General features: G+C 37.1%; 1 protein-coding gene and 1 pseudogene across 7 annotated transcripts in view; one reads left to right on the top strand and one right to left on the bottom strand.

The window, feature by feature from the left end:
- The window catches only part of LOC307188557 (metabotropic glutamate receptor 7-like), a 49,886-nt gene extending 32,157 nt beyond the window's left edge, over positions 1-17,729 (top strand). For all 6 annotated transcript variants that reach the window (XR_013828990.1, XR_013828991.1, XR_013828992.1 and 3 more), the window contains one exon: positions 17,459-17,729. The gene's annotated coding sequence lies outside the window, so the exon portion shown is untranslated. The remainder of the gene's footprint in view (positions 1-17,458) is intronic.
- On the bottom strand, positions 16,768-20,279 carry LOC307176512 (centrosomal protein of 78 kDa-like; annotated as a pseudogene). The gene is made up of 5 exons (XR_013831786.1): positions 20,190-20,279; positions 19,554-19,729; positions 18,557-18,728; positions 18,186-18,234; positions 16,768-17,648 (listed from the first exon to the last, which is right to left on the bottom strand). The product of XR_013831786.1 is annotated as a centrosomal protein of 78 kDa-like (transcript).
- Positions 20,280-26,474: the final 6,195 nt, after the last annotated feature.

Genomic DNA, 26,474 nt, shown 5'->3' with positions numbered 1-26,474 from the left:
TGCCGGAATAAAGGAGAACACTGGCTCCATAAATGGTAACTTATTTTACACAAACAGGCTAATGATAAAAATAATGAAAATCTGATGGATTTTTGAGAGTTTCATTGACCAAACTGAGACAGAAGTGCATAACAGCTAGATGCTCATAGTTTTAATCAGTTCCCTTTGGAGTCAAGCAAAGATAGCACCTGAAATGGTAAGGGACGTTTATGCAAGGTCACAAAGATTTTTGGTGGTGCATTTGGGATATAAACCCATTTCCATAAGAATTCTTTCAGAAGTCAAATGTTTGCTTGTCAAAAATAGCATGAACTTACTTCCAGGAAAAGTTCTTAAGAAAAAATAATTTGAGTAATGAAGAACACTGATGTAACAGTTAATTTAAGAACCCAGAAATAGAGGTAAAGAGTAAAGCAATTATGGGTTAAGAGTCTGCATAAATTCCCCTGGAAGGGGGATATGGTCAGAGATGGCAATTTGAAAACAGTGAGTCACCAAAAGTAAAAGTTTAAATTACAAGCTGTTTTGGGGGTCTTCAAGAGAGATTTTATAGATTGAACAACAACAGCAGCAAGGATAGGGTATAACGCTGTCATGTAGACTGCAGCCTGAAAAGAAAGCATTGCAGAAAAGCCACATCATCCTGAATTTATATTTCCGTGCATTTGAACAGATTGGAGAGCAGTAAAGTTGCTTTAAGAGCGAGTGATTTAAGTCAGCCAGCTTGTGAATAATACGAGATATTTTTGCATTTACATTAACTTATGTCCATAAATAACAAACTTTAACAATGAACAAAATCCATAATCCTGATAATGCTAAGAAAACTGGAAAGATACCTTTACCTTGAAAAGACAGGATAAAGAAGACAGCATAGAAATTTAGGGAGACGGCAGTTTTGGAAAAATTATATTGACATTTATTAGCTGCTACAGCTTTGAAATGTGATGATTTAAAGAAAGAAGTAGACTGTTGATTTCTAAAAGGTAATGTGTTGGCTGAAAGAGAAGAGAATCTTGTTGAGACCTAAAGTGTTCTTTTAAGGATATATTTCAATGTCATTTCAAAAAATAAACACATTTCCCATAACAAAACAGTGAGGTTAATGGAATAAGGCAGGTGAAAGCTTTTTGGCCCAAAGGAGTTCCATCCTTTGGAACAAAGTTTTATTGTTGAACACACCATGACCCAGGCCTGTGAGTGCCAGCACAGTGGCTGTTTTTACAAGATCTGGTACAATATTCACAGTAGTTCTGGCCTTAGCACTAGGCAAGGATCATTCTTTTTGTATCTTCCTGATTGCTTCCTCTACAGAAATGGGATAATCCCTCCTCTTCTAAACTGGAAAGTAGTTTCTTCCCTCAATAAAACTAGTTTCTTCTCCAGGTTGAGCTTTTCCAACTCTTAGAGGTCTAAAATGAATGATATGAAACATACTATATTTGCATCTATTTTTATTTAAGAGTTATCTAAGGAGATTTATCTAATTAAATAGGAATTTCCTAACAGATGCCAAAATAAACAATCAACAAGTTTTCTTTAAAGATCATATATATTATATAACAAGATCCACCTAAGAGTTAAAATGTAAGTAGGTATACAATTTAACTATTTGAAGATAATTTTTCTTCTTACCACTGAAGCAATAAGCAGGTAGTAGTACAATTTGGGGAAAACAATATTTCTGGCTTTTGTTTGTTTTATTTTAATTTGTGATATTCATGAGATCTTTTGTGAAGCCTTTGGGTATATAGTAAAATTAATGGGTTTTTAACTTTGTATTGACTCGTATTTTTGTAGGTTTTAAATTTTTCTTCTGGCTTTAATTTATTCTATCTCCTTTTACTTTTTCATTTAGAAATAATGTATTTTTCTCAGTATTGCAATCTCAGTGCAGTCCTCTACTTTTCTATTTGTTGGACGTTCTCTTAGACGTCTACATTTTTGTCTAGTTAGTACATTTCTAGTTTTTTATACAATTGATAAGAACTCTTTAATCTTATGAATTCTTTATATTTTCTCTTTGGAGACAAGATTTATGGGGATTTCCTTGGGCTTAAACTAGAAAGAAAAATGAATTTGCATATGAAATGTTGAAGACTTTGTTACAAAGTGGGTTAACATTATATGTATGTTTGAAATAAACTACTTCAACCAGAGCACCTAGCTGTTAACCTCCAGATTAATATCTATCATAAAATATGTGCATGCTTCCAACACATGGCATTGCCTCCTATTACTGCATGTCCAGGAGAAATTGTTTTGTCTTGTAGCAAAAGGCATTAGCTCTTTGCACATTTTTTTTTTTTTAATGACAGCTATCCAAAAATCAAGCTGAACCCTTGTATGTGAGGACAGAAAAGGACAATTTTTAGACAGGTCTAATATCCAGTTGTACCTTTCAGTCACTTAGAGAGAAGGCTTAGACCCCAGAAGCCCAAAGTCACAGGTTTTTTAGGATTATGGTGGTATATACCTCCAGTTTATAGAAAAAAAATGCGTTGTAGAAAATCCAAGTTAAATTAGGACTAAAATCCAAGTTAAATCTAGAACTAAAGTTTTACTGCCCCAAATACTTGTAAACTCTAGGTTACTGCTCTGTTGTCCATTTCATCAGTTGCAGAATATTCAAGTTAGTCTTTCAATGCTAACAAGAACTTAAAAATGCATTATGTCTAAAAGCAGAACGTGATTGCCAAGCCAGATCTGCGCATTACCTGAGAGTTTGGGGGGCCACCCAAGCGGCATCTACTTGTTTGCTACTGACCTTCAGTTAGACTTGCTCAAGAATTGTTACAATGTAATAACATACACCCTTAATGTACTCTTGAGTTTATTGAAAACACACAGCAAATGTGCACACACACACACATACACACCAGCACACCTGCACGCACCTACTCTAGAATTTTAAGAGTCAGAACTTCTTATTTGCTTCTTCATTAAGATGGACCCTGTATTTCCTCAGCATGCTAATTAGAAACTCTATAAACAATTCAAAACCAGCTTCTTAAAATTCTGTTTTACAAAAATTGATGTTAAATATTGTCCTCAGAGAGTTCTACTCTGACTTTTCAAATTGTTTTTTTCTCCCTTCATGGGATAAACAGTTAGGGTTTCTTTTTGTTTGTTTTTTATCTCTCATTGTAAAAAATTCTATCTTAAAAGCTGATTTATTATTTCTTCCTTAGCATGGATGACATGGGAACAAAGATGATATTTCATCAGTCTTGTTTTTATTTAAGTTGAAAGGTTATATATTTCTACTATCTACTGCAATAATGCTAAATATTTTTATAGTGCTTGTAAATCTTATGACATTATTTTTTTAGTTTGTATTTAAGGCATTTACTCAAAAGGGACCATATGCCTCAGTTCATGTCACTCTATCATCAGTGTGTATGGTCACTCTATTTTCTAATACTTTTAAGATTGGTTTTGGCCCCGACGTTCCTCTGCCAGATTTATTTCCTTTATTTTCCCCTATATAGCACCATTTGGGCCATTTAATATGTAATTTCCCAACTCACCTTTCATAGTTATTTTAAACATATGTATATATTTGAAATACCGAATTGTTTTGTATTTTCTAATTTTTGCAAAAGTAGTATCGACTAAAAATCACATCCTATTCTTTTATTTTTTCTACACAAAAGTATTGTTTTAAAATGTGTCTGTGTTGCTCCATAGAAATTATTGCTTCTGGCCACTGTCTAATAGTCCACCATATGTTAATACCATGTTTTGCTTATCCATTACCCTGGTGATACATACTTAGGCTATTTTCAACACTTTATGTCCGCCATAAAGCATTAATACACTCTTTCCACATGTCCCCTTGAGTAACAGTGCAGAGTAACAGTGCAGCCGTGGAATGGCTGAGGTAGAAGTCATATATATGCCTTATTTCACAGATTCCTCCCCAGAATAGCTGTACCATTTTCCCCTCACCAGCAATATTTGGAATTTCTCTCTTGCCATATCCTTTGTCACCACATGCTGTTAATCTGCATTTTTAAAAATTAAGTTATTTATTTTTGGCTGCATTGGGTCTTCGTTGCTACACTCAGGCTCTCTCTAGTTGCAGCGAGCGGGGTCTACTCTTCGTTGCGGTGCGCAGGCTTCTCATTGCAGTGGCTTCTCTTGTTGCGGAGCACAGGCTCTAGGTGCACGGGCTCAGTAGTTGTGGCTCCCAGGCTCTAGAGCGCAGGCTCAGTAGTTGTGGTGCGCAGGCGTAGTTGCTCCACAGCATAATTTGCATTTTAACTTCTGGAAATTTGGCATGTGTGGATTCATATGAAGTAAGGTGTTTTAATTCTGCATTGCTCTGATTCTAGAAAAGTTAGGTCTTCATATACTTTCTTGCTATTCATGTTTTCCATTCTATGAATTGCCTATCATGACCTTCGCTCATTTTTCTATTGAGTATTCTGTGTCTTTAGAGATGTAGAAGTTTTTGTATTCAGATGTTGAGTCCTTTATTGGGTTTTAGATAATGTATATGTCTTCTACCCATCAACTGTTTTTCAGTCTGACTTTGGTATCCTTTATTGTACATAAAATTCTAATTTTTTATTAAAGTATAATTGATTTACAATATTATGTTAATTTCAGGTGTACAACATGGTGATTCAATATTTTTATGGATTATGCTCCATTGAAACTTATTATAAAATATTGGCTATATTCCCCATGCCCTACAATATATCCTTGTATCTCATTTATTTTATACATAAGTTGTCTGCACTTTCTAATTCCCAGTCTGTCTCTTGCCCCTCTCGCTTCCCTCTCCCCACTGGTAACCACTAGATTGTTTTCTATATCTGTGAATCTGTTTCTGTTTTGTTGTATCCATTCATTTGTCTTATTTTTTAGATTCTACTTATAAGTGATATCATTACAGTATTTGTCTTTGTCTGACTTATTTCACTAAGCATAATACCCTCCAGGTCCACCTATGTTGTTGCAAATGGCACAATTTAATCATTTTTTATGGCTGAGCAGTGTTCCATTGTGTATATATGGCACGAATTCTTTATTCATTCATCTGTTGATGGACACTTAGGTTGCTTCCATATCTTGGCTATTGTAAACAATGCTGTTATAAACACTGGATGTGGGTGCATGCATCTTTTCAAATCAGTGTTTCTGTTTTCTTCAGATATATATGCAGGAGTGGAATTACTGGATTATATGGTTGTTCTGTTTTGTTTTTGTTTTTATTAACATCTTTATTGGAGTATAGTTGCTTTACAATGGTGTGTTAGTTTCTGCTTTATAACAAAGTGAGTCAGCTATACATATACATATGTCCCCATATCTTCTTCCTCTTGTGTCTCCCTCCCACCCTCCCTATCCCACCCCTCTAGTGGCTACATCAGTTAACATTCCCACCAACAGTGTACCAGGGTTCCCTTTTCTCCACATCCTCGCCAAGGCTTGTTTGTTTTGTTCTTTTTTATGATAGCCATTCTGACATGTGTGAGGTGATCTCTCATTGTGGTTTTGATTTGCATTTCCCTGATGGCTAGTGATGTTGAGCATCTTTTCATGTGCCTGTTGGCCATCTGTATGTTTTCTTTGGAAAAATGTCTATTCAGCTCTTCTGCCCATTTTTTTAAATCAGATTTTTTATATTAATAAATTTATAATTTTAATATAGTTAAATTCATCACTTTTGCTTCATACAATGTATGCTTCTTTATTTTTCAAAGATCTATTTCATCTCTTACCCTGAAATCACAAATATATTACCTTGCAATTTCTTTTATTCTCTCTAGATTTTATTTTTCACATTTAGATATTAAAACTATTGTATTTTAGTTTTGTACATTAGGTGGAATTATATAACATAATGGTTAATAGAATGATTTCTGTGGGGTTTAAGTTCCAGCTCCACCATGTACTTCTTAGGCTAGTCATTTTATCTCTCATACCTCAGTTTTTCCACCTGTAAAATGAGGATAATAGTTTATGCCTTGTGGATTTTTTTGTGAAGATTAGGTGAGCTATATAGGACTGGGTACAACATAAGTGATATCACTAGGTTAAGATCCAGTCTCATATCTCTTTTTAAAATGAGACTGTTTCCCCAAGACCTATAATTCAACTTCCTCCATTGGACTATGATTCCATCTCTTTCATGTGCCAACTTCCTATCTGTATATAGCTCTATTTCTAGGCCACCTGTTTGATTTGTTTTCTTGTTTGCCGTTTCTTCCAAGGGCATCACACAGTTCTTATCTATCATGACTTCCCAATATATCTTAATGTATAGGGCACATTCTCCATTTTGAGCTTATTTTTCAAAACTACCTTAGCTGTATGGAGAACTTTATTCTTCCAGATACATTTATTTTATTTTAATGTTTTTATAGGAGATAGAGCAATCTGCTCTTTTTTTTTCTTTTCGTTTTTTTTTGGCTGCGTTTGGGTCTTCATTGCTGCGTGTGAGCTTTGTCTAGTTGCAGCGAGGCGTGGCGCAGGAGGCTACTCTTTGTTGTGGTGCACAGGCTTCTCATTGCAGTGGCTTCCCTTGTTGCGGAGCACAGGCTCCAGGCTCGTGGGCTTCAGTAGTTGTGGCTCGTGGGCTCTAGAGTGCAGGCTCAGCAGTTGTGGTGCACCAGCTTAGTTGCTCCGTGGCATGTGGGATCTTCCTGGACCAGGGATTGAACCCATGTTCCCTCCATTGGCAGGTGGATTTTCAACCACTGCACCACCAGGGAATTCCCCCAGATACATTTTAGAATCACTTTTTTATGCTGTCCCTCAAAAAAAAAGAGCTTGGCCTTTTATTACAGTTGCATTTAATTTTATAGATTAATATAAGAACATTTATATTATTATAGTAAGTCATCTCATCCATACCTGTGATATATATTTCTTTTACTCATGTGTCCTCTAGTAAAGTTTTCATTATGAAGATTTTCTGCATAATTTATTAGGTGAAACCCCATACTCTCTATAGGTTTTGTTACTATGGTAAATTCATCTTGTATTGTATCTAGATATTGATGCTATGGAGGAACACAATTGATTTTGGTGTATTAATTTTTTTCCAGCCCCTATGTTGAGCTCTTTTCTTAGATTTAATAGCTTATTGATTTCCCTTTGTTTCCAATGAAATACATAATCAAAACAATCTATAAATATGACATTTTTATCTATATTCTTCTAAACCTTCTCTCTCTTTCTATTTCTCTCAATACACAGCTCCAAAAAGGTTGGTTCCAATAGACCAGTAATGTTAGAAATCTTTATCTCAATTCTCTCCTTAAAGGAAATGCTAATTTTTAAAAAAAATTAGTAGTATAATAATTTTTGTTAGTATATACATGTGCCATGTATTTTTGGTATATAGCCTTTATCAAGGAAAGATAGTTATTATTTGGATCTAGTTTTATAAAATTTACCCTACCCAATAGATTTTGAACCTCATGGGATGCTTTTTATCTCTTCTATCTAAAAAGAATGATGATATGATTTTCTCCTTTTATGTAACTAATACAGTGAATCACATGATTTGACTGGCTGATACTGAACCAACCTTGCATTCTCAAGGATAAACCCACTTGACCAAATTGTATTATAGTATAGATTAGCTTTTGCTGTATTACAAACCACCTCAAAACTTAGTGGCTTAGGGAGATCAGCTTGGTGCTTTGTGACCACCTAGAGGGGTGGGATAGGGAGGGTGGGAGGGAGGGAGACACAAGAGGGAAGAGATATGGGAACATATGTATATGTATAACTGATTCACTTTGTTATAAAGCAGAAACTAACACACCATTGTAAAGAAATTATACTCCAATAAAGATATAAAAAACAAAACAACAACAACAAAAAACTTAGTGGCTTAAAATAGCAATTACTTGGCCATTTGGGACTGGATTCATCTGGGTAGTGTTTTACTTTTGGTTTTATCTGGGCTCCTTCATGCAGTTTTAGTCAACTGATGGATCAGCTGAGTGAGAGCTGGTCTGAGACAGCCTCACTCACAGGTTTGGTGGTTGGCATGGACAGTGGGAGCACCTGGTCCACTTGTCTTCAGAACCTAGTGGGCTAGTCCTCGGCAACTGAGCCATCAAGCTCTTTTGCTATTGTCTCATCATGTGGGTTGAGTATGCCAAACCCAGTCCTGCTGAAGTGGTGACTCAGGAATGAGGGTGTCAGAAGGGGATTGTACCATAATTTTTGAAACATCCTATCACAATGTTTTTAATATACCTTAAAACTCTGTAGAATAATATTGTATTTAGGTTTTTGACTTATATTTTTAATAAGGAAAATTTGATTGTAATGTTTTTTTATATTGCCCCTGTTTGGTATAATATTCTTCTTGCACCTGTAGCCCCATTATTCTAGCTTGGGGTACTTAAAATGTATTGAAGGGGATAGAAATGAGTATTGCATCTTAAATAAAATAGTCTTGGACAAGTGGTTCCCACTTATCACTGAGGTTGTTCAAAAGGCTGCACTCTCGCAGTGGACTATTGAACCCTTATGCACACCAAGCATTACATCTCACTTATACCTTACTAGCATTCTTGTGCTGGTTCCTTGATTTTAATTTAAAAAGTAATAAGTCCTTGAAAAAATAGAAAGTAAGAAGCAAAAACCCTCCATCACCCTAGTCTCTTTCCCTCACAGGGGAAGCAACTATAAAGTTAAGATGTCAATTAAAAAATATTTACAAGATGAAAATGATTCTTAAAAGTCCTTGGGGGCATTTAATCATTGAAGGGTATGCTGAAGAAGGTAAGTAACAGTTTGACCTCCAATCCAGAGACTATTGGCAATAAGTGTAAACAGTGCTCTAACAACATGGCCTGATAGAACTATAGAACTAAAGGAAAAGCTAGGATTAGGATTATTGGGCCCAAATTCACATTTTTCATAATGAAGAACCTTAAAATCATGAAATATTGACTGATCTCTAATTCTAAGTCATTCCAGAATGCTATTTTCTATGTCGAGGAGTGGAGTTTGAGAGAGAAATAAGAAGGAATAAAGTCCAATTTGGTTTTAAAGAATCATGGAGAAATGAAGATTATTTCTTTCATAATTTCCCTGTAGATAGAGCTCTTCTATGACTGACTGTTTCACTAAAGCAGGGAAATACAGGGTGTTATCCAGAAAATCATATCAGTTTACTTCAAGTCAGTCCTCTTCTGGGCAAACACATCTTTAACTTCATTTGTATTATATAGTATTTTAAATTATGAATTGTTTTGTCTTCTCAGGTCAGTTTCTTTTAGCCACGTGGGTTTGTTCTCTGTTTATTCCTTCCTCCTTCCCTCTCTTCCTTCTTCTCTCCTGTACTCCCTTTTTTATTAGTGAATTGGAAAGACGATTTCCTTATATATGCTAAACTATGCAATAGCAAAACCCCAAAATATAACTAACGTTTTATGAAGAAGACAATAACGAAAAAAAATTATAGTGGAAAAATCTTAGGAAACTGGAAGGAATTTGGGGGTCTTTCTGTCTCGAAGTAGATTTGGAATGTGAATTTCAGGTTCTCTTTTTTAATGCAGGGTTGCTAGTTGAGCCTTTATTTTGTTTCCAGAAAAACAGTCAGCTTACATATTTTTTTAACAAGGTTTTCTTCACCTTTGGAAATTAGTAATGATTAAAAAGAATATTATACAGTTAAGTGATGTCTAATTTTTTTCCTCATGAGTTCACCGTACTTCAGGTTATAGCCCTGATCTGTTTAATCCTCCAACAATCCTGAGAGGGAGCAAAGGGGCAGATGTTCTTTCCTCATTTCACAGATGAGAAAACTGAGGTTCAAAGATTCAAAGTGAGGTTAAGTGCTTCTGCCAAGGTCATTCTCTGAGGTGAAGCCGGAGCCGGGAATAGCACCTCATCCTCTTGTTTTCTCTCATGTGATTCTCCATCCGCTGACCCACTCTGACTATAAAAACGCACTGTACCAGGCCTCACACAGTCCCTGAAATGTCCTTTTAGTAGGACACAATGGTAGTGACAAGATTGAACAGATATAAAGAATGCTGTAAAAAAGGACCTGTCTTTTTTGTTGACTCCATCCCATAAAATTCCACAGCCACGCTGCATGAGAAACATGAGACATCCATTAGGATCATGTTCCCATTAGTTCCCAAAATCTAGCTAGAACTAGATTTTGCAGAAATTGAAGACACATCTTGTGGCCTGACTGCTGAAAATGAGTGTCTCAGGAGTCAGAGAGGCATTGCTGCTCAACGAAGTCAAGAATGCCCTTTGCTAATTGTTTCTCCTCCATTTCTGAGGGAATTTAAATTCATGATCGGCACCATATATTATACTTCAATACTATTCACCATCCATCTTGTACGTATTTGCAGGAAAGAATGTTGCCCAAGTCATTATATCCCGACATGATTCACAGTCGTATGACCTTAGGTGGCAGCTCAGCAGGAGCTTACCGGTGCCTTAAATCATCCCTGTTGTGGACATACAAGAGCGTGACCTCTGACTTCCCAAGCTGTCTCTTCATGAAATGAAAATGGAACTGAGAGTTTAGGGGAAAGTTTTGAAAGTGTCTGGCTCTTGTAGTCATCTAATGAGGTCCTCATTTCTAGCTGCTAAGCATGCCCTTTAATTGGTGGTCACTCGAAAATCAATGATAATATAACTGTCCAACTCTTTGGAGCTATTTTTCTCTCTGCTTTCTATCCTGCAAGTACACGATAAAAGACACCACCCATTCAGCCATTATCTTGTGTTACTTACTATTCAGAGATCAGTCTTCCTTTATGTGCTCCTTCAGGAAAGACCTGGGTTGTATTTTTCACTTGCCTTTCAGGCAGAGAGTAGAGTCCTTGGCACAGGTTAAGTCCTCAAAAATGTTAGATGGGTGGATGGGTGGGCAGTGGATTGCAGCACATGAGCAACTACAGTAGCATTGTGATTTTTTACTGTACATGACAAGGAAATGACCTCAGTTGGGGAAATAAATGCCTAGCACATATGCCACCACTTTCCCCTTCCATCTTCATTACAGTCCTTACTAATCTATTATGACATTTTTTCCCATTGGGTCTAGACATGACCTCAGGATCCTTGTAGAATATAAACAGTCCTGTGCAATGTAAACCTTGTATAATATAAACAATGCTTTACTGTTTGATTTGAGTTGGGACACGAGAAGAACCCTATTTTCCGTCCATAACATAGACGTTGGGAATAATAGCTAATGCTCATGTAAACATACAGATTCATAGGATAGAAAAAATAATTTTTAAGAAATGACCTAGTACAGACTCAGGGGGAAAATATATGTTAACTTGATTATAGAAATTTGGTTCAGCCACTCAGCTTCAACCTTCAAAAATCATGTCACTTTTTATTTTAAACTAACATATGAATCCAAGGTATAGCAAAATAAACCATTAACCTTGCAGAACAGGGCCCTTCTAGATATGATCTCGTTAGGACCTGATCCTCCATGGTTGTATCTACACAGAGGGGTAATGCCAGGTCCCCTACTGGGAAGTTGAATTGGAGGAAGAGATAGACATAGAGGTACTATGGATAATTCTAGACTGACATGGTCATCAAGAAGTCCTATGAAAAATAATTTCTGGTGAGTATAGAGTAAATCAGCAATGAGAAATGGAGAGGATTGGAATTAAGTAGACTCATCACTAGTCCATGGTTATTACCAGTGTACCAGTTTAGCAATGAATTACTCAAGGTAATTGATGCTAGGTAGTCTAACAAACACTCCTGAAAGCCAAGTGTCTTAACTTAATAAATGTTTATTTCTCTTGTCAGAGACCAGTGTGAATTAGGTGGTTCATTCTTAGCAGATTGCTTTCAAGTAGTGAATCAGGAACCCATGCCCCCTCCACCTTGAGGTGTTGTCTTAAATGCATGACTACCTAAACTACAGCAGAAGGGAACATGGGCAATCATGCATAATATCTCCTGGCCAGGCCTGAAAGTGGTAGACCCATACCCTTTCAACAAGAATGCAAAAACTTGACCTCTGCCTGGCTCCAAGGGAGGTGAGAAAAGGTCATTGTTCTGTGTGTCCAGGAAGAGGAGAATGAAATGCATCTCACTGTGTCATCCATAGCTGAAGGCAGGTAATCTGTGACAGAGAGCAATGTTTGCAGATGGTGATACATGAAGTTTGAGGAAGATTGATTTCTCAATCATTGAGGAGTACTGTTCCATCTAACTGAGTTCGGAATGGTAATAAAGTCATCCACTGAAAACTTACCAATCTAGTTTGTGTGCAAGATATTATGAATTATAGTCTTACCATTAATTTAGCGGACCCACAAATATTTACATCTACCAAGCACCGTGCTGGCAACTGCAGCTTACCAGTACTTCTTTCCTGGGCCCTGGATAATTTCCAGTAGTTGGTATCAGGATCTAAGCTATCCACTTGATGTGGACACTAGTCCCCTTGTAGCCCTCTCACAGGAGCCTTTAACCATTCGTGGCCAAAAACAAAGGAAATGGGAAGAGTTACTGCTCTGCTTATCAGAAAGTGTCTCCTAAAGTCTTGTCTCCTAAATCATTTTTCTGGCCCCTTTATAGTAATTCTTTATTTATTCACATTTCTTGGCCTACTGAACACTATAATCAAATCCTCCCTCGATTTTCTTTTTCCTGAAGTATATAAAACTACATTTTCTTCAGCCTTTTTTTAAAAAATGATAATTATCTTGTTTATTTGTATTTGGAAAATCTAATGAGATCACATATTTAAAACTCACATACTATCAAAAGATAAATAGTAGTAGTAATTCCTTCTGGAATATTTTTGCCCCTCATCCAAACAACGTTAGGTCCCTTACCCCCCTTTTTAGCAACTTTTATTAATTTCTTATGTGTCTATCAGAAGTGTTTTGTGGCAAAGGTACATGTGTATGTTTCAGAGGTTACTGTTGTCATGAATTCACAGAAGCCAGAGCCTGGAAAGCATTAAGTGGTCCTGAGCACCCCATTTCCAATGAGAGAGCGTAGCAGTGCTCAAACGGCTGGGTGTCCTATAATTCAACTCAATTCTGGCACTATCTACCTGTAGATAGCATCAGATCTCACATGTTGAGGGCTCAGTCCAGCAGGAATGCACACACACACTTCAGGTGCCAGTCACCAAGTATATGTTGTCACCTGTGCTTCTGACCCTTGTACCACAGGTCAGAGGTTCCAACAACCCCCTTCTTAGCTTTAATTAATTTGCTCAAGTGACTCATAGAACTCACAGAAATATTCTATTAACTAGATTAACCGGTGTATTATAAAATGATAAAAGCAACAGCCAGATAGAGAACATGTATAGGACGAGGTATGGGGAGAAAGCATGGAGCCCACTCTCCCCAAATCTCCATGTGCTCACCAACTGGGAGGCTCCCTGAACCCTGTCCTTGGGGGTTTATGGAGGCTTCAGTACACACGTGTGACTGAATAACTCATTGGCCATGGGCGATTGAGCTCAATCTTGAGTGGCTCTTCCCTGCCCTGAGGGCAAGGGGGTGGGACTGAAAGTTCCAACCTCTAATCACAAGGTTGGCTCCACAGGCTGCCTGCTCCCATCCTTAGGTGCTTTCCAAAGATCACCTTGTTAACATAACAAAAGACACCATTATCATCTCATCACTTAGGAAATCCCAAGGGTTTTAGAAACTCTGTGGCAGAAACTGGGACAGAGACCAAAAATATAATTCTTATTACTCCTAAATCACAGTTATCTAGGTGAATGTTTGTATCACCCCAAACAGGCAGTAGTCACCAGGGAAAATAAGTTAATTGCCAGTCTTTTCTATTAATTTTTAAAAATCAGATTTAAGAAGAGAATTTTTTTAATGGCCAGTGAAAATGTCTCTTACTTTAGCTCTTGCCTTTTTCTACTTATTATTTACTTTTTTAATTTTTAGTTTAGTTTTGAAAAGTGTCTTTAAGTTATTTTAAGGTTAGAACCGAACCTTCCAGGGTTAAAAAAATATTGTGTCTCTTGAAAGAGATTATTTTAGACTTAGTGAAATGGATTTGATGCTAGAGAACATGTGACATCATACATTTGACCTTTTTGAAATGATTTACATTATATCAGCTACATTTTAAGTCCAGCAACTGTAACCAAAAAAAAAGAAAAAAAAACCCCTACTAATTAAGGCAACTTTGCAGATTGATGGCATTAGATTATCAATTAAAATCTCAGTTTTAAACCAGATTTTTCCTCTAAATAGTGATCCAAAGAACACTAGTTTTAGGGTCAGTCTAATTAGTCAGACAGCCTTCTGATTGTTTAGTGCCTTCACTTGAAGTTTGTTAAATATTTTGAATATCACCTATGCTCCCATGGGACATTAGTGAATGTGAAGTCAACAAAAAAGAAAAAAAAAGTAAGAAAAAGGATTTTGTAGTAAAATAAACTTGAGAAATCCTGGGTTCAGTAAATTTAAACATGTTTCGTGACTGCAGGACTTTTGAGATGTGGAATGAGCTATAATGTGCTCTGTGAATTTCACTGTTAAGTAGAGTTTGGTCTGAAGTGTTTTTCAACTTTATTTGGCTCTACAACCCTTTGTCAGTGGAACATTTTAAAGGACTCTCTGTTTCTAGCAACTTTGGAAAATGCTGTTCTGGTCTCAGTTAAGCCCTTGAAATCTTAGCATTTGGAAGGAGATCCACACACAAGCTCATCCAATTTCTGGTACAGAAATCTACCATGTATCCATGCTATAGGCTCACTCAGCTGTGGGTGAGTATTTTGATAACAAAATGTTCACTACCCATAAATCGGCTGATTCTATAGTCGGAATGCTGGTCTGTTAGGAGGTTTTAACCTTTTAAGTGCCTTTTACTATTAGAAAATTTTAAGTTTTAAAATTTTGTCTATTGGACCTAGATCTGATCTCCGGATTAAGATACGTCCTACTCAAGTAAAAGAATCCTTATTTTTCAAGGATGATTTGTACATGAAAAAAAAAATCCATATACTTAAAATCATCTGTAAATAGTGACTGAAGAGTAATTGAAAATACGTTTGAAAATAATTTTCATTTGAAATTTATGTCAAAATATGTTATTATATAAACGAATCCAGTATATTTTCTCTTATAGCCAGTAAAATTTAGGTTAAATTTTAATTACGCACAAGTGCCACAATTAAAAAAAAGAATTACATTTTGTTTTGAGTGATTATTTCAGCAAAACTGGTTTATGGGACAGTAAACTGTCCTTCACTGCATGTTCAATGTTAGCAGCTCAAACAGGCTAATTCTGGTAAAAATTCAACTATTTTCCAAGGCCTTCTCTTAATTATTTGATACTCAATTGTTTTTTCTTTTACTTCTATTGTATCTTTTTAAATTGTTAACTACACATCCTCATTTATCAATGGCTTTGTATGTTTAACCAAGCAGATCTCTGGTATTATTTACAATGGCTTCATGATATTATATCTTTAAAATTCAGAATTTCACTTTAAAGTTGAATTTTATTTCTATTATACGGTATTATGTTTATGTTATGAATCCATCAGTGAGCAATTTGCTGAAACAGGATGAGCAATTTGCTGACTTAGAAGGGCTGGAATCTATAGACACCTTAGGATGTAGATAACGAATAGTTGGATGACAAGAAACCCTGTTATATGAAAACAGGAATAATGAGTGTTCCAAATCTTATCTTTTCGGTTCTTACTTTTCTCCAAAGGTTAGCTCTAGAGTCCTTAATTCTCCATTCAGTATTAAATTATTGACTATTTTGCCACAACTACTGAGCCTGCGCTCTAGAGCCTGCAAGTCACAACTACTGAAGCCTGTGTGCCACAACTACTGAACTCCATGCACCTAGAGCCTGTGCTCTGCAACGAGAAGCCACCACAATGAGAAGCCTGCACACCGCATAGAAGAGTAGCCCCCGCTCACCGCAACTACAGAAAGCCCGCGTGTAGCAATGAAGACCCAACACAGCCAAAAATAAAATAAATACATTTATTTTTTTAAAAAGTGGATGTATTTAAAAAAACCCAAAAAGGTCCTACTGTATAGCACAGGGAACTATATTCAATATCCTGTGATAAACCATAATGGAAAAGAATATGAAAAAGAATGTATATAAATGTATAACTGAATCACTTTTCTGTGCAGCAGTAATTAACACAACACTGTAATTCTACTATACGTCAATAAAAAATAAAATTTTAAAAAACTGCCATAAAAATCACCACAGAAGGGGGACTTCCCTAGTGGTCCGGTGGTTAAGACTTTGCCTTCCAATGGAGGGGGTGAGGGTTCGATCCCTGGTTGGGGAGCTAAGATCCCACATGCCTTGTGGCCAAAAAACCAAAACATAAAACAGAAGCAATACTGTAACAAATTCCATAAAGACTTTAAAAATAGTCGACATCAAAAAAAATCTTTAAAAAAATCACATAAATCAGAAACAAATGAAACATAATAAAGTCCATACATAAAAAAAAAGAGCATGGGTTCTGGTCACATCCCAGCTTCCCACTTACTTACAGCTGTGTAATTCTGGGCAACTCACAAAATGTCTCCTCAGACTCCTCATCTATAAGTGGGGATGGTAATAGTTCCCTACCTCATAGTGTTGCTGTAATCCATAAACATGGTTAAGCGCCTTGGTAAATTGTTTGATGCTCTCTGGTTATTGTGAATTAAAATATGTCAATGGCTTCTGGCCATACGATTTATAATAGTTTGACAGTTAACCAAATGGTAAAACTATTCCATTTATTATTCCCATCTCTTTTTACCCCTTACCCTGTTTTGTTGTTTATGTTTTCTCCCACCACAGAGTGTTAGTTCCAGGAGAGTAAAAGCTTTATTTTGTTCACTGCTGAAAGCAATAGCACCCAGAAAAGGACTGTACATATGAAGCCCTCAGTAAACACCAGCTGAATGAATGGTGCAAACTGTCACAAGGAAAAATACACCAAAACTTCCATTATAATAAAAAAGTATAGACAAATCTTTCTCTAATGGCTTCCAGTCAAGTATTTTAAAACACCATATGCTATAATAAAAACATAAGTAATTTATTAAAATTTGAAGGCAAAAACATAATTTTAAAAGATTTTAAAAGATTTAGACCTATGTTAGGCGTGATGGAATATGGATGCTTTCTGGAAATTCACAATCAGATCCAAGAGTATCACTTTCAGAATGTTCTAGTAGACTGAGTTTACTTTTAGTTGTCTTTGAAGAAACAGTCACTATTGTACTCTCTTTCTTAACAGAAATGTGTTTTTTCGAAGACTCACTTCTAATTGGTTCATTAAGCAAAGAATTATTTTGCCCAATTCCTTTGCTTTTCTGCTTTACAGGTGAGTCAGAGCAAGAATGCAGGTCCTTCCCAGGTTGTTTCTTAGCAGAGTAGTTTTTGGTATATTATGCTCTGGTCATTTTCTCTGAAGAAGACCTGCTATTTCTAAGTAATTCCTCTTCTTTTCTTTGACTTCCAGTTCCAGAAATGACGTCTGCTGAAGGAGAATATGTTCTAGCAATGAAATCTTCAAAAGACTCCTGCCGCTGCTCTGTGACTGCGACCCCCAGGTTGTCTTTGGAAGTTTCTAAGGCCTCCTGAGTAGAGACTGGGACATGGAAGGAGTCGACAGGCAAAGGAATCCCAGCATCACCTGTAATTTTCTGAAACTGGAGGGAAAAACAAAAGACAAGACAAAAATTCGGTGATGAACAAAGCCAACCATTAAAAAGTAGAGTTCAAAACTTCAATGTTACTCTGTGATCTTATTATTAACACAGTCAATTGATTATTCAGAAGATTTCAGAGCCAGTTTTTCTCTAATTATATCCTGCCAAGTGATTCTCAGCTTAACCTAGCTATATCCAAGGCTATGTCCGCTACATTTTCAGACTTTGGTGACTGGGGTAGTTATTATCCATTTCCTTTCCCTCACTAAAAATAAAACCCTACTCTGTAAGAAAATTAATTTCTTTGCTATCCTCCAGGCACATGTAAACAGTATATAATATAGTTTGTGACCAGACTGTCAGTTCCCAAGACCAGTCTGAGATTGGCTGAGCTGGGCGAAGGGGGCTCCAAGTGAGGCTGGAGGAAAAGCTGACAGGTTTCCCCTCCCATTCCCATGACCAGGTGAGTCACTGTAATATCTTACGTATCAGCTATGTCAAGATTACTTACTTTAAAAATTGTATCAGTACGTGTACCTCCATTAGTGTTCCTTCATTGTTAAGCTGACTGCATACAAATAGAAACCTAGATAAAATATGAATAGAACAGACATTTATACAATTTAAAATTTGGGATATTTTCTGTAATGTTTTCTTTCTTCATTAAGGAGAGTTTGCTTTAACTCATACATTTTCTAAAGAACTTCCAGTTTTCTTATGTACAACAATACAGTATCATGAAACGGGTCCACATTTACTAATCTCAGATTTGGAGAGGACTCCAGAGTCTTCTAGCTCCCGAGCATATGAACTATTAGAGACTGACCATTATTATTTTCTCTCTGACTTGGTCATTTCCTTTTTGCTAATCACTCTTAGAATCCTTAAGTGCTGTCCTCTCCACTTACTTGGAGATTTTGCGTTGGTCCTGGGGCACTCTGCTTTGATTCTGATTTTTCTTCTTCAAGTGCCTTCTTTTCTTCTTTAGGTGGGCTACTAACAGTAGAATTCATCTGGGGACGACCTAGTAAATGAAAATCTGACTGATCTATACCAGCCATTGTGGTCAGCTGCCCAAGCCTGGACCAGAGGAGGAAAGGAGAAAAGACAAAGGTTATTATAATTACAGAAGAGCAGTTTAGATTTCCCCAGACCTACAATCATGAAATACTTCTAAAATCTTAAAAGCCAACATCCTACTCCAGACTACAAGCCTCTCTCTCCCCCAAATTCTCAGCCCTTTCCAGATTCATCCTCTAGGAGACATCCCACTGTCTCACTAGCAGCTTCAACATGTACCATGCACCCCGTCCACTGCCAGTCACACCTCCATTCCCACACTTCTTTACCACCTTTCCTCCAGTTTCCAAGAATGTGTTTGTTCCTTCCTTTCCCAACACCAACTCATTCACTGACAAAACACCACTCCATCAACTATCAATCTCCACTCCCCTCTTTCAGCAAAATTGCTCACGGTTGAGAACCACTGACCTATATCTTCCCTGCAGATTAATAATAATTTTTATGTCTAAGACAAAAATAACTTTAATTCAAACTTATCAAACAAGCAAAGTAAATGAAAGATAGGAAAATTCTTATCCATTCCCGAATATTTTCAATGAAAACTGCCTTCAATTTAGTCTGTACAAAAAACTGTACCTACTAATTACTCTGTCTACAGGTTACTCTTTTATAATAGGCTCCCCACTCTACCAAAGCAGGCTCCCCTATTTGCATTTCTTAAAAAATTTAATTCCTCCTTTTAAAACGTCAACTATATTACCTATAATTACACTAAATTTGGCTAAATAAGGCCACGTAAGTGATGAAAATTGCTCCAGTTCCTCAGCAAACTACCATTATAGTTGGAAAGAGAAGAACGCCATGAAGAGAAAATGAACTAACCCAGCATATTTAAGGAGATCCAAGAAATTCTTCTGAAAAGAATTCTTCTGAAAAGAATTCTCAATGCTGCCCAAAACACCTTCATCATCCAGGATCATGCTTGTCAATGAGTGGACATGAAGGGCTTCAGACAAAGAGAAATTTATATTTCTTAACTGGGCATTTTCATGTTCCAGCTATAAAAGAAGACGGAAAATGTCTGACATGATTTTTTTCTCATTGTCATCAAAAGTAGTCTTGCCTAGTTTCAAGGAACAAAACTAAAACACTCAAAATGTAATTAATCTGTAATTAAGCTAACTCTCCACCAGTAAAGACAGAGACCATATCACATAATAACCAAAACCCCCAGGCACCCAACAAAGTTTCCTATATAACACTTAGGTGGTATATAAATAAACCAAAGTTATCGTTTTATTAACGATCTTTCACAAAAGATCACATTTCTAACTGGTTCAATTCATAATGGAGCCTCATTCCACATTAGAAAATTACCTGCTTTAAGTTTCCCTTAAATTAGAAAGTAAATTATAGAATCTGATCTGAACAAAACATATTACAACTCTGCTGGATGTTAAGAATTAACTTTAGCGAGCAAAATATCTAATGCTTACGTTTAAAAGTCCTAAATCATACCAAACCCAATTTATTAAATGTACGATCACCAATGTTTTCTTTGGCTCCTTCAAAATGTTCACTCCCGTGCACTCTTCCCCTTCCGCTCATCACCTATGCACTTAAAGCCCCCTATAAGCTCAACTCCAGTACTTCTCAGAAAGGCTGTTATGTTCATGATGCCCCTTTTGCCTTATATAAGCAGGTGCTCACCATTTATTGAATGAGTGTCCGCCAATCCAGTGGATGCACTTTGAAAAATTCCTCCCTACGCTCAACCTCTGATAAAGTATATTTAGATAGAACTTTTTAGATTATGCCCTGCTTTCATGCACATTACCTGATGTAATTCTTATAGTATATAATTTTATCTTTCATTACATTCTTAGAAGTTTTCCAATATCTTAAATTTATTTAAATGATTCACTTTCCTAATTCATTGCCAGGAGAGTCTCATTATGTCTTTTATGCTACTGTATATATAGTATATGCACAAAAAGTGCTTTCTTGAATCAAAGAATCATGAACAGAACATAAGCTAATGTCATAAGAAAGCGCGCGCACACACACACACACACACACAAAACGAGATTTTCACATTTTTAAAAACATGCTTTCTGGAATATAGATCATATGATCACTAAATACCAGTAAATGCAAAAGTCCATATGATACAACCAATTTGCAACATATTACAGTTTTAAAGTTTACAAACTATGTGTATATGGATTAAAATCAAATCGAAATAAAACCAAAACACTCCCAAAAGTATAAGAAATTGTTTACTTTATTGACTCATTTATCAGCCTTAAGTCTTATTAGTCTTTCCTCCTTTAACTGCTTTAGGCACTCCTCCAGTTTTTCCTAAACAAACAGAGTAAATGTTATAACTAATTCGTAGTATAATATCCAAAAGCCTTTCCAGCTATAGGACTCATCAGGATTTAGGGGCAGAACCAGAAGTGAACTCAGATTTTAGTCTGCTACTGGTAATATCATACCATGCTAGTGAAATGAATTATCAAAATCTATCAAATTAACATAGTAAAGATTTATTTAAATTCCACTTTTTCCAACATAAATTTGTGGCAGCCCATCATAAAAGGCATATATGTGTATAACATAGCAAGTCAGAAATAGTTAAGAACAAGAAAGAAAAGTTCTATTTTTATTTGTGGGTCTCTTTATAGTAGGAAGTCCTATTAATGAACATGCTTAACACACCTGAATTGCATTAACTGCAGATTCAAAAGAATTTTTTTAAAAAGTAATCACTTTTTTTTTTTTTATTGCGGTACACGGGCCTCTCACTGTTGTGGCCTCTCCCGTTGCGGAGCACAGGCTCCGGACGCGCAGGCTCAGCGGCCATGGCTGACGGGCCCAGCCACTCCACGGCAAGTGGGATCTTCCCCAGATCGGGCATGAACCCGTGTCCCCTGCATCGGCAGGCAGGCGGACTGTCAACCACTGCACCACCAGGGAAGCTCCAAAAGTAATCACTTTTAAAGCAATTTACAGTCAAGCACTGTTCCTGGAGTTCCCTGGGCATTAAATCTAATTATCAAAACCCTAAGAGGGGGCTTCCCTGATGGGGCAGTGGTTAAGAATCCGCCTGCCAGTGCAGGGGACACGGGTTTGAGCCCTGGTCCGGAGAGATCCCACGTGCCTCGGAGCAACTAAGCCCGTGTGCCACGACTACTGAACCTACGCTCTAGAGCCCCCGAGTCACAACTACTGAGCCCGCGTGCCACAACTACTGAAGCCTGCGCGCCTAGAGCCCGTGCTCCGCAACAAGAGAAACCACCGCGATGAGAAGCCCGCACACCACTACGAAGAGTAGCCCCCACTCGACGCAAGTAGAGAAAGCCCGAGAGCAGTATCAAACACCCAGCGCAGCCAAAAATAGATAAATAAAATTAATTTATTTTAAAAAAAAACAAACCGTACGAGGAAAGAACAATCACTAACTCCATGTTATTTTACAGATGAGGGAAACAGAGGCAGAGAAGTAGAGTAAGTAGAGCAGCACAGCCAAGGTCACACCACTAAGTAGCAGAGCCACACTGTGGACTCAGGACGCTGGGTGCCATTCCTGCTCACGGAGGTGGTAGTCTTCCCATTCACCAAGGTCACTGAAATAAAATGAACACTGATAAACTCCCTTAGGAGTTTCAGGAAATAAGACACTTCGGTCCGTGAAGTGGGGACACTGCTTGCAATAGGCAGAATTCTAACAGAGCCCCTAAGACTCCTACTTACTGAAGTACACAAACCTTCCACTTATCCAATCAACCTCTAAATCTAGGTGCTGCAGTGAAGGGATTTTGCAGACGGAATTAAGGTTCAAAATCAGTTGATTTTTTTAAGATAGGGAGATTATTCTAGGTGGATATGGCCTACTCAGGCACCCCATGAAAAGGACCTGAACTCTTCCTGAATTGAAGTACAAAAGGGACAAGAGGGAGACTCTCCATTGCTGGCTCTGAAGAAGTCAAATGCTGCAGCAGGGAAGGCAAGCGAGAGGCCTCTAGGAGCTGAGACTGTCCCCCGACTGACAGCCAGCAAGGAAATGGGGACCTCTGTCCTGCAACTGCAGAATCTGAATTATGCCAACAAGCCGAAGAAGCCTGGAGGCATTCTTTCCCAGAGACTCTGGATGCTAACACAGCCTGACTGACATCTTGATTTCAGCTCTGTGACCCACACAAACTATGGTGAACATCCAACGTTTGGGGCTCAATGTCTTACACTTAAATTTCACGTGCTTTAACACTCTCAGGAGGGAACCCACATGTTCCCGTGTGTATCTGAGCAGGAAACCCAGTCACGCTGTGCCTGGACTTCTGACCTGCAGAACTGTGAGCTAGTCAAATAGGTATTGTTTTCAGTCAGTAAGAGTGTAGTAAAAGAATCAATATCCTACTCAACCTCCAGGTTCGTGAACAAAATAAATGACTAGTCATTGTTTTAGGCCACTGTTTCGGGGTGGTTTCTTATGCAGCGATAAACAACCAGAATTCCTATACTTATGAAAACAGTACGGTATATTTATACCTTTTAACTGCTTTGAACAATCACTTAAAGAATGAGGAACTCTATTATATGCCATCATTGGGAGAGGAACTGGTATCACTTTCTGGAGAGTAGCTCTTGGTACCTAACAACAATCCTACATCAGGAGTTTACCCTAAGGAAATCAGAGATGTGGGCAAAGATTTATCTACCAACATGATATCATAAGATTGTTTATAACCAAACCCTAGAAGAAAGCTAAGAGCCTCCAAATTGGGACTGGCTTAAAGAAAAACAGCTCACCGTCTGAAGGAATGTGCTATGAAGCCACTAAGAAAAGAATGACAAGAGGTCTCAACCAGAGTTAATGAATGGGCTTCAGGAGTTCTACATTCGTAATATATCTGTGCGTTTTTCCTGGGAGATGATGCATAAACTTAATCAAATTCTCTGATGTAGAAGAGTATATAGTGACATGGCAAAATATTTTTGATACTTTTTTAAGACAAAAGAGCAGATTAGGTGTGTGTACATGCAGAGGTGGCTTCTATTTCCTTCAAGAAGCTGTTCATTGTTTACAAACATTTGCTCAATGAACATATATTTTTATATTCAGAACATGTTTAAAAAATTGAGAGTCTAAGAACTTCAAATTCTTTAATGTTTCATTACTAAAGCCAGTCAAGTTTTCAATGGGGAAAAAGGAAAAAAAATTGCAAAATTCCTCTACTTTTAATATGATGGTTTAATCAATCTTCTAAAACTGATTTCAAAGAAATCCTAAACAAATAAGCAAACAAACAAAAAACCCTCACCACAGTCAGAGAAAAGTAGACTAAAATTCCTGACTGGTTCTAAATAGCACATCAAAGTGCAATTACATGCAACAGTTTCTCCCTCTAATGGAGGGAATTAGAACACAGTGTTAAATTTTTGTGAAAAAGTGTACCGTCCTCCTACAAAGTATTCATAATTCATGTCCCTTACATGGAAATTTGGAATGAAAAAGTTAGAAAGTAAAATTGCTTGATATTCTATTACTTAAGTAAGACTAATGATAAGGCTTTGGAATAATTTTCCTTCCTGTCATCTGCTCTCCTTCCTCCCTTCTGTACACCGGCTAGGGTGATTTTTCTGGGACAAAGCTCCCATCATATTGGATATCAAATTTTATGTTCAACTTTTCTCCATTTAACATTGAAATCAATCATTTCTCATATAATCAGGAGATTCATAACCTTGATTTTTTTTGTGTGGGCTACAAAATATTCCACTGAGTGGGTTTACTGGTTAACCATTTTACACATTTAAATTCTTTCCAACTTTTCAATATTATCAGACAATAACCGTTTTTATGCATGAAAGCTTTTTTCCGTATTGAGAATACGTTCTTACAATAAATCCATAAAAATGAGATTGAGATCAAAGCAAATGAACATTTTGAAGGCTCTGAGGTAGCTATCTCCAAACTTCTTTCCAAAAGATTTGAGATTTTATACTGCCATCAGCGATGTATCACTTGGTATATAACCTCTACTACAACTGTTGGCTTACTTCCTCACGTAGAGTGCAAGTTATTTGAAGATAGGGGGTGTATTTTATTAAGTGTTTATCCCCAGCACCTGTGCCTAGCACAACGTAGACGGTCAATAAATAATTGCTTAATAAGGAAAATCCCTGCCAATACAAGATGTACGTGTGTGAAAGACAGACTGTGTGTTTTTCTCTAACTGGATAGATGAAAACTTGTCATCTTCTTTAATGTGCAATTTTTTTTCTTATAATTAGCAATTAAATTTCTCTTCTAGATTATATTGTAAAAATTCAGATTCTCTGAGGCAAATGGGCCTGGCACTACCCATTAGCTATATAACCTTGGACAAGTTCTATAACTCTAGGTCTCAACTTCCTTATCTATAAAATGGAGATAAGCTCCCATATCACAGAGTTCTTGTGAGGATTACATGAGTTAAAACACATATAAAATTAGAAGAGTGCTTGGTACACAGCATATGTTCAATTAATGCTGAATGAATAACATGTGAACGCAAACAGTAGTGAAGGGCTTAAAATGAAATAGTCTCATCCCACTCCCACATCCAGCACTCAAGAAGCGACCAATTCTTTACTCAGGTTTTTAATTATAAAATAAGATATGCGTACTGAGAAGTGCACAGAACAAAACTGTCAATGTGACAAATAAAAAGAGAATACTTACATAAACACTACTCGAATCTGAAAGTATTGATACTTGTCAGCATCTCAAACCCCCCCCATATCCTTTTCCCATCACAATCTCCTTCTCTCTTCCCAGTTAAACACCATCCTCATTTCTTGACAATCCTTTCCTTTAACCTGCATGCATCCGTAACAAAAGAGTTTAGTTTCGTCAACATCTAACTTTATGTAGATGATCATAGTATATGAAATCTTTTCTATCTTATTTCTTTCACTCAACATTGGTTTAAAAAATTCATCCACATTGCAGCCTGTAGCTCTAGTTCATTCAATTTTATTGCTTGATAGTTTTCCCACTGTACGAATACACATAATTTATTAAATTTTTGACTCTTAATGGACATTTGGTTTGTTTTCAGTTTGTGCTAATGCAAATCATGGACAGGAATCCTGCTGTACCGGTTACTCTGGTGCATTTACACAGGGCGGGGGTGAGGGCTGCTGGCTCACAGGCTATTTATATACCTTCAGTTAATGGAGAGTGCTAAATGCTTTCCAAAGTAGTTGTGTTGATTTATACTCCAGTGTAAGCAGGGTAGAGGATTCCCATAGTACTCCAGGTCTACAATACCTGATAGTACCACACTTTATTTATGTACTTGTCAAACTGATTGGCATGTAGTTTCATTGGTTTTGACTCACTTTTCTCTTATTACTTAATGAAGTCGTACACTTTTCTGTGTTTACTGGCTGTTTGGATTTCCTTTTTTATGAGGTTTACATCAACTATTGTTATTTTATTATTATTTATTTTTTTTTGGCTGAGTTGGGTCTTCGTTGCTGCGTGCTGGCTTTCCCTAGTTGCGGTGAGCGGGGGCTACTCTTCATTGCAGTGGCTTCTCTTGTCGTGAAGCACAGGATCTAGGCGGGCGGGCTTCAGTAGTTGTGGCACGTGGGCTCAGTAGTTCTGGCTTACAGGCTCTAGAGCGCAGGCTCCGTAGTTGTGGCACACAGGCTTCGTTGCTCTGCGGCCTGTGGGATCTTCCCGGACCAGGGCTCAAACCCGTGTCCCCTGCCTTGGAAGGCAGATTATTAACCACTGCGACACCAGGGAGG

This window comes from Stenella coeruleoalba (assembly GCF_951394435.1).
Source record: "Stenella coeruleoalba genome assembly, chromosome: 1".
In the NCBI taxonomy this organism is placed as follows: Eukaryota; Metazoa; Chordata; class Mammalia; order Artiodactyla; family Delphinidae; genus Stenella; species Stenella coeruleoalba.
This window is presented reverse-complemented; position numbering and strand designations above follow the sequence as displayed.